The 11,919-nt window shown below is 35.4% G+C and overlaps 1 long non-coding RNA gene across 2 annotated transcripts in view; it reads right to left on the reverse strand.

Moving 5' to 3' along the window:
• Nucleotides 1-11,919, reverse strand: part of LOC104911176 — a 78,450-nt gene that overhangs the window by 57,137 nt on the left and 9,394 nt on the right. Inside the window, exon 4 of one of the 2 annotated variants that reach the window (XR_793697.2) lies at nt 1,162-1,547. The exons of the other annotated variant lie outside the window; for it this stretch is intronic. This is a non-coding gene — a long non-coding RNA (uncharacterized LOC104911176). Of the gene's footprint in view, nt 1-1,161; nt 1,548-11,919 lie in introns of those variants that run through there. 2 annotated transcript variants of the gene reach the window in all.

An 11,919-nucleotide genomic window follows, 5' to 3' on the forward strand; every position in this document is an offset into this window, starting at 1 on the left:
TGCTGTTATCTACCCTTTCAAAGAGTTGACTCCCCTCCTGTTTATAGGTTCCCTTTAGGTACTGAAAGGCAGCAACTAGGTTACCCCACAGCCTTCTCTTCTCCAGGCTGAACAAGCCCAGCTCCCTCAGCCTGTCTTTGTCGGGGAAGTGCAACAGCCCCCTGATCATCTTTGTGGCTCTCCTCTGGAACCTCTCCAACAGCTCCCCATCTTTCCTGTACTGGGGGCTCCAGACCTGGACACAGTAATCCAGATGTGGCCTCACAAGAGCAGAGCAGAGTAGAGGGGGACAATTATTTCCCTGTCCCTGCTGGCCACACCTCTTCTGATGGAGCTAGGGATACCATTTGTTTTCTGAACTGTAACAATTGGCTCATGATTAGTTTTTCATCCATCAGGACCTCCATGTCCTTCTCTGCAGGGCTACTCTCAAGGACTGCTTCTTCTAGTCTGTATAAATGCCTAGGATTCCTTTGGCCCATGCACAAAACCTTGCACTTTGCTATGTTGAACTTCATTAGGTTCATCCAGGCCCACCTTTTAGGTCCCTCTGAATGGCATCCCTTTCTTCCAGAAGATTCAAGACAAACTCCTCAGGATTGCAACATCAGATATGCTCCAGTGATAAAAAATATTTAAGTGAACAAAAACGAAAGTATCCTTCCTCCAAAGTGAGTATGTTAATCACTATACTATTATACTAGGCACAAACTATTGCATATTCTGTCTCTCTAGTCCAACAAATCTTGTAACTGTTTCATTCCGAGAACAATATTACCACACAGACATAGCCTCCATGAAACAAAGGTTTAGAGAAATAATATATGCTTTCTGTAGTAGAAATTGTTAATTCCTGCTGATTTTGAATCTTTGCAGTCCTATAATATGACTATTTCAACTCTTAAACCAAGCTGTTGTTGGAACTTTCATTGATGCAATGATATTTGCCTGATTATTGTCATCTTGTGTTTCCATTTTTTTAGAACTTTAAGCCAAATGGTCCATTTGGCATTCTCTCTCACTTGTGATTTTATAAGTCATAAAAATAAAGTATGCTTTAAAGTTCTAAATCATCACTTTTGTTTTCTCACATAAGAGCTCAAAGACTTTTACAGAATATTTTATGAAAAAAAGCAACACTTTAAATCTGAGATCTGCATCTGTAATTTATTTCAGTATTTTACCAACTGCTTTCTGAAGATAATGGCTGGGGAGGAGCACTGTAGCAGGCCAGAACATAAATGATGTTTTACAAAATTATCTCTTGAAATTTTCAAATAGCACAGGGGATTTAGCTGCACATTGTCTGTTGGAATGAACATGTTTATTGTGTGTAGGAGATAAAGATTCAGAAACAGACAAAATGCTTCAAGTCTTTCTTTTTATGGTCTTCTGTTTTCATTCTGTCTGTTTAAAAAAAATAGTAACTGCAGAATGTGTTCAACAGACTGGCAAACACCTCTATGAGCACAATCAACACGAGCTGAGAGAGACTCACTTTACTTCATGAATACATTTACATTATGTCATGTGAAATTACTGAGCAGCTGTTAAGAGAAAAAAAGAAAACATGATCAGTATTCTTGCAGAGGGATTTACTGAGGACCAATCATCAAACACACATGGCAAATAGAATGGCAGTCTGAAAAGGTGATAAGCAATCAACTACAGAAAAAAGTGAGACACTATGACCTTACATTCAGCGTGAGCACTAAATTAACATATCTGTGCAGTGTACTAGAAAATTAAGAGGACAATAAGGACAAAGCAAACTTAAGCCCAGCCACGGGCTGCACAAATCTGAACTATCTAATCTGGTCTAATTACCGTCTATTTTGCACCCTATATCTCCAACCTTGGCCACATAATCTTTTCACCAGCATCCAACGGGCACAGCTAGGTTTGAGGAACTGACCTCCATTGATTAAGCAAGATATATCTTATATTCTTTGGGATGTGGTATAGTCATGGAGCAGGGCAATCTAAAGATAGACAAGCAACGCAGACAACAAGCTCAATTGACTTGTCTTCATCTATTATGCAGCACTCATTTTTTCTCAGCAGAAGTCACTTCCCTCTGATCTGTAAGACATCCCTGTAAGGTTTCTCCAAGTATGAACTGAAAAAGATAATGTCATAGAAGTAAACCAATTGTCATGCTCCAGGCCTGCTCCTTTGAGGGGATTACAGAACAGTATCACTCTCATATAAGAGGGATGTACCTGAGAAGCCTCTCAGAACCTTGGTTTAAACCTTGCTACCAATTAAAGTAGACATTTTTGAATTATATTAATTTATTCCATTCTGTTTTATCACTAGTGCTATTTAAAAACATTTGAAGGGCAACTCTTTCGCCTTTCGATCTAGCACAATGTATCAAGTAGTAATTAAGCAAAACAGAACAGCCCCTGTGGGTAGTGCCTTCAGAGGTCTTTACCCCATACTGTTTTAAATAGCATGCTTAAGTCTGGATTAGGCTAGCATATTTGGTATGCAAACAAAAACAAATATTTCCTGTAGATGAGCTCTACAATTTTGCTTGCCCAGGACTTCTGTTTCTTCCTTCTCTTGAAAAGGGAATATTATTATATTCAGTCACTCTTCACTTGTTCCTCTAGAAGTACACATGCTTCTGAGTTGCAAGGTTTATCATGAACATGCTTTTAATTTAGTAATTTTTTAAATATAGACAGGACATAAGGATTATATGCTGTATTTAAAGAAATGCAAAGGAGACTTGAAATAATAAAAAATAAAGTTGTAAATTACATAAAAGTCTTATAATGTATATGCGATGATAACTTTTATTACCGTTAGCATCATACGTTAGCAATATAACATACGTAAAATTTAAAATATTTGCCCAGCAGAAAAACTGTTATGCATTTCCAGGCTTCATTGTGTCTGACAGCCTTAGGATGCTTGAGAAGCTCAAGGATAGATGATACATTCTTGCATATTTGTCTGGGAACATTTAAAAATAAGTGGGAACACTAAACACCTCAGTGCCAAAAATGATATTGAGTCAGTAACAAATAATTTATGATTTTTTTAATTTTCACAAGCATATTTAAGCAATTTTGAGTCTTTCTGCTGTGCATAATAAACCAAGGTAAAAGGTGAGTATTAAGTCAAAACCAGTAAAGGAAAGGAAAATGCTCCTGCAGTAGTGAGAATTTGTTGAAATCTTCAGTCAGATACTCAGAACAGGCCAATCAATGTAACTTTATTTAATTTAATGAAACTACACCAGTTTATACATATAGGCATATATCCTCAACTTATCATTTTTTACTTGTATTAATTTCCTTAACCCTCTTTCATTTGTCCATATTATTTTTTTTGTGTGTGTGTGAGTCTACAAGAATAAGGAAGTTCACAATAGCTTTCATGCTTCTGCTGAGAATGTCAGACACTTTATTTAACGTGTGCTAACAAGTAATGTTTGTTCATATTTATGCTGGAGTGCAAAGGGAAAGAAAAAGCTACCAGAGGTTATGCAAGAATTTACATGACTAAAGCCACAGACAGGAATATTCTACTACAGCAACAACCAGACAATTCTAAACACTTTTTTCCTGAAAGATTTATAATACACATACAACATGTGAATATTACAGCTTCTCTATAGAAATGAAAGCTATAGCCATAAGATACCCATTTCTTTCCTTTCCTATAGTATGCTTCCAGTCATGTTTGAGTTTACACTATGCTGAAGTATAGGTAAAAGAAAATTTCTTTCACATACCCACTCCTCAGTTACACATAGTACAGGCCTTTCATACCATTCATTATTTTGCTCAAAGAGGCATGAACAAATCATGAAAATGATGCTTGTGCCAAGTGGAAGAGTATTACTGGTGCTTGCCCCCATTTACTATAATTGAATACCTTTAATAGCAGTATCATTTTAGTAATAACGACCAACATACTAATCAGAAGAAAAAAAAAAATAACAAAGAGAGGAAATTTCATCCATTCAGTTAGCTGGCAGCTATAAAGATAAAATGAAATTTTGAGCACACCAGCTATTCTTCTAGTCTCCTTAAACCTAGTATATTTCAAATATACTTCTTCTGAACTTCATTCATAACCACACTATTGGCACAATATACCTCCTTCTCACAGGGGCTAGTAACTATTCCTCATATTTCACAGAAATTTCAGAGTGAGAACTAACATCCGAGTTCTTATTTTCCAGTAGTGACCTTCTATAGAAAGACATAAAAGCAAAGGCAGAGGAAAGGAACTTCATCCATTTTTCCTGTGCTTTAATTTCGTTCTGTCACATCTTTCCATGCTTCACTGCTTCAACTAAAAGACAAATATCACTGCACACACATGCATGTGGATATTTTCACCATTTATTGTGACCATGTACACCTCTTAGGCCAAATGAAAAGTAGGACGTTCCTTTCCTTCATCATGTAAGGGATATAATCAAGAAGCTTATAGCATACCAAACTGGCCTATAACATAAAAACAGTTCATTCATTTAGATGCATTAACTTCAGTATGTAATGAACAAAATCACTCTAGTGGACTGAAGTCAAATTGCATGGATAAGAAGTCGTATGTAAGCCTATGAAACAAATATGTAAGCCTATGAAACAAATACATTTCGGGAATGCCTTATTAACTTTTTTTTTCAACTATAAGTAGTACGTTCCTGTTTGTCTGCTTGCAAATAAATAGATAACATAGAGCTCTTGGTAACAGATTTGATTTCTAAACTGTTTCTTATACAAACTGTAATAAATTATTACTTGTAACAAACAGTGCATCAAATATTGCCAGCAAATACACCATTACTTCAGCCATGTTCTCTTTGTGAATTAAACACTGACCTAACATTTTTCTAGCTAGAAAAAAGCCACAGTTACCTCAGGAACTGCTTAAATGTTATAGCTATAGAGACCAAGAAAGACAAATTTGGATTAAAAAAAAATGCAAATGCAACATTACTTTGTTTAGAAAGAAAATCTGGTATTCTAAGGTGAAATTTTAAAAATTCAATTTCAGCATTTACAGAACAAATGAGTGATTTCCCTAGAAGTTCAGCAAAGTCTGAATGTAAGTGTCTTCAGCTCTATCTAACTATAGAAAGATCCAACTTGCCATGAATGTAGTCTTTGACCTGACCTAGAATTCAGTGTCATTTTCAATATCAAATTATCCATTATTGAGTTCCTACATAAGATCATATAACTGAAAGTTTTCTTCTGAGATCTTTGAAAACTGAACTTCTTGGACTACCACCTATCTTGCTGCAAAGGAAGCAGAGCATTTGATGTATGTTGTATGTAGGAACTCACTATATTTTCAGCTACTTACTATATTTGATTGAGCCCACATGCAAAAATAATAAAAAAATATGGTTAAAGACCTAGATACCTGCAAGTATAAATACAGAGAAAACTGCCGGTTATGCTATTCTCTTAAGAAAACAAAGATGAAAACAAGAATAGCCCAAAACAGCCCAAGAGAGTAACAAGAGCCTGTTATTTTCTAGAGTGTACAGCCAGCCACTTTTGTTTTGTTTTGTTTCAGGTACTTTTCTTCAAAATATTTACTTCATCCTACTATACTGGTACGTTCCAAATATTTTGTTTTTAAGCTTTTCAAAGCAGTGATGATATTTTATAACAAAAATCACAGCATGGAAACACGTGGTTTCAGCAGTCACAATGTAAATCAGTAGACAATATCGTACTCCCTTAAAATAAGAAGCTATATTTCTGCTGTCAGAGTATTTGACTTGAAAACAAAAGAAAAGAAAATGAAGAATCAACAACAGAAACAAACAAAATAATACAACGGTGAAAGATAAAATATCTACATGGGCAGAAATTGATCTGGAGCAAGAAATTTTAGCTAGTCCTTCATAACTCTTTAGTATAAGGGCAAGTATTTGGCTTTTTTTTTTTTTAATTCTCCATAGTCCCCAGAAGGGAAGAAATAATAAAGAGAAGATATGGATGGTTGTTTAAATAAGCTATGTATCTGTTTTCTCTAAGAAAAGTCTAATAATTCTTCTGGAAAGGATCAAAAACATCAAGAAACAGGGATCAGAAGATAAAAATATCTATTTTTGTGCTGCATAGATCCAATTTTTAGGCTGAATAGAGGGGTTTCAATAAGTTTTCTGTCAGATCATATCTGGGCAAAATCTCAGAGCTGAGTATAACCAGTGTGCAAGAGGAAGAAACACTCAATATGCAGGCTCTAAAGAACACATTAAAAATGAACATGTGAGTCTATTGCAGTGTCTCAAACTCTCATGACTTTGATAATAAATAATCTATCTTAGTTTTGCTACCATAAAAGGTTTGATATAGCACTAGACAAGTTATGAAATGACTGCGTGGCATTGGTAACTATTATCAGGTTTAGAAGCTGTAACAGTTATAGAATACATAAGCTGATAACAAGCAACATTAAACTGACACTCCAGGTTTTAGAAAATAGCAGAGATTAGGTATGTTGAGAGGTTTTACTGTTCTTACTTACAAGAAGGTAGCATTACCTGAGAAGTAGGCAGTTCCCAGAGATGCAAAGAGTGTATATTTCATGTTCTAATTCGTAGCTGCGTACTAGGTGTGAGCCAGGCTACAAATTTTTCATTCAGCAGTAATTGAATATCATAAGCTCAAACTCTAGAAGCAAAATTTTTTGTAGACTGCTTTTTTTCTAGAAGAGGTATTTTGAAATGACTGAAGTATTTCCCTTTTTTCCGCCAATCCTGAATTTAGGGTGACAACACATTATATATTCTGGCAATACTATAGGATACATCTTACTGGCAATACATTTTCATTTTCTGTTCTGCTCCTCAAAATACTGTAGTAAGCCTGCAGGCTTACTAAAGATTGAGGTTTACAGAGATTTGTGCAGAGCACTACAATTTAGATGACGTCTCATTTCATCCCACTACTCACCATGTTGTTTCAAAGCAACTTCCCAACTAAAAGCACTAACATCTTTTTAAAAAATAATTTCTACAAAGGTCTGTATTCTTGAGAATATGGGCATCTAAAACAATATGAATTGGTGTTTCTTAACTTTCTAGTTTTCTAGAAATCTAAGATTTAGTCGTACCCAAAAAGCTACTGTCTGAAAGGCACTTATTTGTATACTTTGATAAGTAAAAATGATTCTGAAAAAAAAATTGCTAGTATTTCTACTAGAATATTACTCTAGCTAAAAGAATATGATTAGCAGTGGCATTCAAATGTTCAGTTACTTATACAGTGATAAGTCCTGCTTCTGTTGTCCTCTGTGCACTTTGATCATTAAAGTAATGACGGTAATTAATTCTCATCTGGCAAGCAAATATTATTTTGTAAATGATGTCTACCATTCATAGTTTTGTGGGTACAGCTTGCATATTAGAAAGATTTAGCCATAGAGGGCATGCTCTTACTTCTATTGCTTCTGTGTCAGGTATTGCTAACATCATGTCCGTAAAAAAATACTAAAATTGTGGCAGTATAGGAAACTACCTCAAACTCCCTGCATTCCCCTTCCAGGATTTCATGGTACTCCACGTCAATCAAGTTCAGAACTGGGTTAGTGGTGCCAGATATTCCCAACTCCAAAAAAGAGGGTCAAGGCAAACTGCTGCTTTGACTCTCACAGCTGGGAGCAACAGTCTTAATAGACGCGTACATCTGCTATACACAGAATAACAATATCCCTAGCTACTTGTATTCATGCCCATCTGTTGAGATGGCATGCTGCCTGCTCACAGGTTGGTCACATCATTGCCACATGGCACAAAAGCTAGAATAGGGAAAGCTTATTTGGCCAGCTTATTTCTCAGTAAAAGTTAATAGCTCCTCTTCAGGACATTACAAATTCTGGCAGTGTCTCTTTGATATCATGAGCCATTCAGACTTGTTCCCAAATATATTTTCAAACTGTAGCACTCAACTAATAGACCTTTACACAAGATCATTAATATATGCAACAAGCAGTTTTTTGGTGAAGATCTGCCTAAGTATATGTGATATTTACACTCTCTTTTTCGCATAAAATACTCTTAAAAACAGTATATGTTGTGTATGGTTACACATCATACCATTAACCTATCTGTTAATGTAGATGTTAAGTTGAATCTTTCAATCTGTAGCTCATTTATGGCATTTTCAGACTCTGAATAGGTCTCTGCTAAAATAACAGCTTTTCATAGAATCATAGAATTGTTTAGGTTGGAAGGGACTTTTAAGATCATCTAGTTTCCAACACCACTGCTATAGGCAGGGACACTTCCCTCAAGATGAGGTTGCTCAAAGCTCCAACCAGCCTGTCTTTGAATGCTTACAGGGAGAGAGTGGAATTCATAATCGCTCTGGGCAACCTGTTCCAGTGTCTTACCATCCTCACAGTAAAGAATTTCTTTCTAATATCTAGTCTAAATCTACCCTCTTCCTATTTAAAATCATTTCCCCTTGTTCTGTTGCTACATGTCCTTCTAAAAAGTCCCTCCCCAGTTTTTCTGTATGCCCTCTTCAGGTACGGGAAGGCTGCAATAAGGTCCCCCCAGAGCCTTCTCTTCTCCAGGCTGAAAAGCCCCAGCTCTCTCAGCCTATTCTCATAGAAGAGGTGCTCCAGCCTTTTGACCATCTTCATGGCCCTCCTCTGGACCAACTCCAACATCTCTGTGTCTTTCTTGTGTTGGGGGCCCCAGAACTGGATACAGTACTCTAGGTAGGGTCTCATGAGAGCAGAGTAGAGGAGCAGAATCACCTCCCTCAACGTGCCGTCGTGCTTCTCATAATGCAACCCAGCATACAGTTGACCTTCTGGGCTGCACACATTGTCGGCTCATGCTGAGTCTTTCATCTACTGACAGACTGAAATCCTTCTCCTCAGAGCTGCTCTCAAGTCATCCTCTGCCCAATCTGTATTCATTCTTGAGATTGATCTTTTGTTTCTGCTACTTTGCAGATTACTATTTTCTGAAATAGCAGATTACTATCATAAGTGCAGACTTTTTCTGAATAAAAATATAGAAGATCTTACATTGCTGACTTCATTTGAAACAAAATTTGTGGCTCTCATAGCACCACTTCCAAATTAAGTTGAAGCAACATCAGTTTTCCTATTTTCAGGAAATTATTTGTGGAACAAATACAGATTTAGTCTACTGGTATGCTAACGTATGTGTGTGGAGTACATATCTTCTTTACCTCCTAGAAAAAAAAACCTCTAGAATGTGTGTACAAGCATATGGTTCCTTCTATATATGAACTATACAGTATCTGTTGAAATATATATATTATATATATAAATGTACAGTAATTGTTGAAATGACGAAAGTGAATTATTTACTTGTACTCTTTAGTTACATACTAAGGTTAGTCTATGAAGTATCCCAGTGAATATTGGCTACATCCTCTGTTTCTGTGCTTTAGTTTAATATTCACACTATGCATTAGTGAGTTTTTAAAATTATCTTAGATATAATTTTAGAACTCAAATCCTTTTTGGTTGGATGATTTTTTAAAATTTGAACATAACTTACTAATAAGCAAAACAAATACATACACTGAAATATTCTCACTGGAATATTTCAACTAAAGCTGCTAAATAGGATATTAGGTTTTTTTGTTTGTTTGTTTTGGTTTGTTTTTTTGTTTTCGTTTGGGGGTGGGTTTTTGTTTTGTTTTGTTTTTGGTTATTTATTTGCATGGTAATTGCTTTTAGTTTAACAGCAATAGGAACTTCAATATGTAAACCCCTTTTTCAATAATAACATTGCAAGTCAAATCAGAGTCCAGAGCAATGTTATGCTAAGAGCACCAATACACTGTATTTCAGATATCCAACCAAACCTAGTCCTCTGTCAGGTTAAGATCTGTGGAAGCATACACCTTGTTCTCTAGCAATTTAGATGCTAGTTGTCCATCACTGGAAACACAAAGCTTGTCTTGATCTCAGAAAGCACCAGATTTAAAAAAAAACAAACAAACAAACAAACAAAAAAACATTAATACTTATGTAGAAACTGCAATTGCAAATTAGAATAGAAACATTGTTAGATGTTTATCCCACAGACAGGTTGCGTTGATAGTTTCAACCATTATTACAATAATGAAGCAGCAGAAACTGAATGATACTGAACAAGAATTAAAATCCCAAGGCTAGCTCAGATCTTCCTAAACAGGATAATTAGTACCAGCTAGTATGAATGAAAATATCATGATTTAGGCAAAGATAGAATTAAAATATAAATTAAAGTCTAAAGTCCTTTCTCCTCATAGAGCTCTTGTTGCCAGACCACCCTAAATAATGACCACACTGATCTACAATTAGTCAGTTTCAGAGAATACAAAATAGCATGTATTCACTAGCCAGCCATCAGGTATGTTTTATTTCCTCCACAAGGACATCTTTGCTCAAGTCACAGTTACCATTTTCAGTTCCATCCAAGACACCATTCTTCTACTTACTAAGAAAAGGATTAGAAAAGGATTCCATTATTAGAAAGGAACCACCAGTGATTTCAATAAGCAATGCCCACTTAGATTTCTTCCAAATTATCTCTAAATATCTTTTTTATAACGTGGCCTGAAAATTAGGTAAGAACTGATGTCTGAGAAGCATGAGCTAGTGCATTCCAAGAAAATAAGGATTAAAAACTATTGGGAAGAAAGCACTAGTGTTATATGGACTTTTAAAATGTGATCAGAGAAAACAAATTCAGCTACAGAATAAAACACTAGATCAGAAATAAACAGTGAAAATTGACTATGGATGTCAGAGTTTATGGAAGCTGGAGTACCATGACACATCACTAAAATATGCAAATTAACCTAAGAAAATATAATTGCTATTGATAGGCAATTGAAAAACCTGACTACTCTGAGGAAATTAAAAGAGAGAAATTCATGTAATTTTGCTAAGTGATTTTTCTGTACAAGATGTAAAATACAGTAATTACATATTGTAGCACAGAGGAAGGTAAAGGGTAATTTCCTGAAGATATCACAGCTGACCCTAAGAGAATGAAAATTTCAGATGAATACTAGAAAATACTTTCTGATCCACTAGATTCTAATACATTTTTCTAAGGAGAGTACTGAAATTTTGGCTGGTTAAGAAATTTAGCAATTAGACTGGAAGATGTAACATCCAAACTGTCTGAGAGAAATGGTACTATACCAGCAAGAAAATTGAAGAAAGCACTATCAGATCATCTAATTTACCTTCATTTCTATGAAATTTAATGTTTGCTCTTTTCAGTTTAAGTTTGCTCATTCAGTCATGAAAATCCTTAAATCTCTGGACTCAAAAAAAATGTATCTCATTCAGGCAATAGTGCCTCAGAGCTATTCATGCCAACTGTCCAAGGTCATTTAAATACATTTTGCATGAAGTACCTTAAACTTAGTGTTTATATATTTATCAAATACTAATCAATATGCTATACCAGAGTTACAACTGGGCCTTGAGCTAAACTCTGAATGCTACATGAATTCAAATTGTGCAAGCAACCATCTGCATAAATGAAATTAAAGTGTATGCAGTAATTTTTATTCACAATACAAAAGAAATGAAGAAGTGGTCTAAATGCAGTACATTCTGCAATCTGTATTTTAAGTAAATCTTAACTGCGTTAGTTTTTTTTCTTTAACAAGTCTAGCTTCAATTTCACTTTTTTCTCCAGCATATTACCTCCACTGTATTGCTAAAGTAATTTATTCCATCCTCTGTGGAGAGCCTGGATCTCATTTGCCAGCATATTTATCTTTCATGCCACTGCACTGTCATTCATCTGCAATCCCCACAGAACATCAGACCTGTGCAGAATTTCAATTAGGATTGATTCAACTGAATCCAGGCTACAGAAGTGAGGCTGACAGAGTGACCCTCTTGAGTACTTAATATGCTGAGTTTAAAAAGAAAAAAAAGAAA

Source organism: Meleagris gallopavo, chromosome 5, assembly GCF_000146605.3.
Source record: "Meleagris gallopavo isolate NT-WF06-2002-E0010 breed Aviagen turkey brand Nicholas breeding stock chromosome 5, Turkey_5.1, whole genome shotgun sequence".
In the NCBI taxonomy this organism is placed as follows: Eukaryota; Metazoa; Chordata; class Aves; order Galliformes; family Phasianidae; genus Meleagris; species Meleagris gallopavo.